The sequence below is a fragment of the Penaeus japonicus genome, unplaced genomic scaffold, assembly GCF_977035675.1.
Source record: "Penaeus japonicus unplaced genomic scaffold, GWHDUDI00000001_assembly GWHDUDI00000023, whole genome shotgun sequence".
NCBI lineage: Eukaryota > Metazoa > Arthropoda > Malacostraca > Decapoda > Penaeidae > Penaeus > Penaeus japonicus.
Window position 1 is genome coordinate 5,483,800 of NW_028234425.1, and position 3,057 is coordinate 5,486,856.

At 50.7% G+C, this 3,057-nt stretch overlaps 1 protein-coding gene across 1 annotated transcript in view; it reads left to right on the forward strand.

The window, feature by feature from the left end:
• The first annotated feature begins 293 nt into the window (after positions 1–293).
• The window catches only part of LOC122261813 (innexin shaking-B), a 3,954-nt gene continuing 1,190 nt past the window's right edge, over positions 294–3,057 (forward strand). The window contains exon 1 of the mRNA XM_086550091.1: positions 294–3,057. This exon is cut by the window's right edge and continues 1,190 nt beyond it. The gene's annotated coding sequence lies outside the window, so the exon portion shown is untranslated.

Here is a 3,057-nt window from a genome sequence, read left to right on the forward strand (position 1 = left end):
CAGACAGCGGCGTGTCAGTCCAGCGCGCTCTCCGGGCCGAGCCACGCCGCCGTCCGTCCGCACGTCAGGAGGAAGGCGTTGCTGACCAGAAGAGAAAACGAGAACAATAACAACAATAATAAATAAAAACATCTAAGGTCAAAGGAGCAGCTGACAACCCCACCCCTCTGTTCCTCCCCCCTTCCCCACCCTCTCGAAGCTCCCCTCCCCTCTCCCGCAGGAATCTTTTCCGAAGGCTGCCTAACCCAGGGTGCTGGAACCTCTATCTCTAGCTTCCTCTTTTTCCTCCTCCTCCTCCTCCTTTTTCTGTTATTCCTACAACTACAAAACTCCTTCGCCCTCTTCCTCCTTTCGGACACCCCCCCATGTGGTGTGCCAAGCTGAACGTGCTGCCGGGCCCCCCTCTATACAACGACGCGGACGAGGACTAGCTGAGTCTCCCGGTCGAGCCCAGAGCAGAAGAGGCACGAGAGAGAGAGAAGGAGAGAGAAAGAGAGAGAGAGAGAGAGAGAGAGAGAGAGAGAGAGAGAGAGAGAGAGAGAGAGAGAGAGAGAGAGAGAGAGAGAGAGAGAGAGAGAGAGAGAGAGAGAGAGAGAGAGAGAGAGAGAAAACCTGGAACCTTAGTCGCGTTCGTTCGTATTTGCGCTCGTGTGTGTGTGTCTGTTCGTCTGTCTGCTTCTGCTCCCGGAACACCCACAGCTCTTGTCCGACTCTGCTCGCGTCTGCTGTGGAGCTAGTTGGTGGCGGAGCGTATCGAGGGGGCCGTTCCGTGCTGTGAGCAGTATCGGGAGTAGACCGTGTGTTTTGTGCGTGCGGTGTTGCAAAATCGTCTGAGAGTATCGTATCCTTGCTGTGCGAAAGCGGCGTCGCGAGTATCGTACGGCCGCGCGAAAGTGTCGTACAGTATTCACCAATCGTTGTGATTCTCTCCTCCTCCCTGCCTTAATTACTGTCCACCGCTAGTGTTCACCGTTCACTCTCCATTGTTCTCCCTCAACAAAGTGTGCCAAACTCTAGAACGGGAGAAATAAGCCCGGCGATCCTAGTATCTTTACCTCGATATACAGTTGACCCCCCCTTCCCCCCGACCCCCCCCCCTCTGATCCCGTCGGAAAGAGGGATGGGAAGAAGACCGTTTCATCCATCGCAAACTCTGTGAAGTGCCTCAAAGCCGGAGTTGCCGAGCTTCGTTACACCGTCGGGAAGACAGCTGGATACCGTCGAACTGATTATTGTTCCTTTAAAGACGAAGAAATTATAAACAGAGAGAGAGAGAGAGAGAAAGAGAGAAAAACTAGGGGTTAAAAAAAAGGAATAATCAGGAATTCTTTGGACTTTATAGTACATCTGGTCACGAATATCCCGTGCGTTATCTTGTGGGAATACAAGGCCGCAGTGCTGGCATCTTGTCCTTCTAAATATTACAGGTGTGATTAGATCGCGATGGTTAAGAGGCTGTACTCGGGAAGCACATAAGATACTGAATTCAATGAATAGCCAATGAGAGTGCGGCACGTTGAAAGTTGTCTCTCGGTAAGGAAAAAAATATATGTCCAATTCCCAAATCGCCATCTCTCGTAACTGACTGGCCCCCTCCCCTTTAACCCCCCCCCTACCACACCCCCAAGGCCCTCCTACTCTTACCTCTCCCGTAATTGGGTCAGTGGTGTGCTCGAACAAGTAAGAACAAGTATCCTGTGCTGAAGTCTTCAGTCACCGAGTATATAGAAAGCTGAGGGGGGAAAAAAAGGGAATTAAAAAAAACAACTCTTCGGACTTATAAAGATAAAGAGAGAGAGAGAGCCACCGTCTTCCCTCGCAATAAGAATAGGAGAAAAGGATAAATAAAAGATAATCGCGTCTCCAATGTATGATAAAAATTGCCAACCTTGAACCTGTCCTCGAGTTCGACCGGAGCCAAACGCCCTCGATAAAAAGTCGGCGAAGAATTGTGGCAGTGTGTCGGCGTCGGTGACCTGGCGAGTTCGTGTGGGCAGAGCACCAGGTGGGTGTGAGGTCAGGTGGAAGGGGTGTGTCCCCGATGCAAAGGCGGCCTGTGATTGGTCGAGGGGCGGGGCTTGGAGGCGCGGCCGACCAGTGGCTGGTGGCAGTGTCGCGAGAGGCTGGGAGTCGCTCGGCCGCCGTACCGCAGTGAGATCAATGGCAGCAGACCCGCACGCTAACTAGGCCCATCGCACCCGCACACCCCCACGCCCACCGGCCCGGACCACAACATCAGTGGGCATCGCGACGCCAAGGGTGCCAGGTTGTTCTCGCTCCTGCGGATCAATCCCCCCCTCTCTCTCCCCCCTCACGCTGCCCCCCAAAACTTAAGAGCGAAAGGGACGAGACGCTTTCCGTGGAAACCTCGACGGCGCCAACCATTTGCTTCAACGACCTGCCGAGCCTTATACCAACGGAAATCTTTGGGCCTTATTCGATGTCTTGTGAGCCAGAGTGTTTTAAGACGAGCTCCTCTCACTGCCTCCCCTCTCTCTCATCTCTCTCCCCCAAACTCCGCGCGGTGTGAAAACTGGTGTTGTGTGGTGTTGCCTAGACAGTGTGTGTGTGATGCTGTCCCCCCGAGTTGTTATACCTGTGCTGTAGTGAGTCCTCACCTTAGAGTTTTCCCCTCACTGCTCGACTCCCCTCTCGTCCCCGTGTTGCTGTGAATATAACCAGTCCCCTCACTCGCCGAAAAGGAATTAATTACAAGATTTGCCACTAGAAAGGAAATTATATATAATTATATATATATATTGTCTACTGTGCTTTCCATCAAGTGATTATCTATATCTTCTGAAATGATGATGTTGATGATTTGTTGAATAATCGTATAAGGAAATGTGTCTCAGAAAAAGTAGCTAGAAATGTCGACCTGTTAATAAAGAAAAGAGAAAAGAAACTATAAAGGAAAGAAAGAAAGAAAGAATATATATTATATATAAAACGCCAGTTTAGTATCGAAGCCTTTGGTATTTTCAGTGTGTTAGAAATTTGAATTTTTTTGATCTTGTCCTAATTTTCCCCCCGATCTAAATGGCTTCCTCTCAGCGA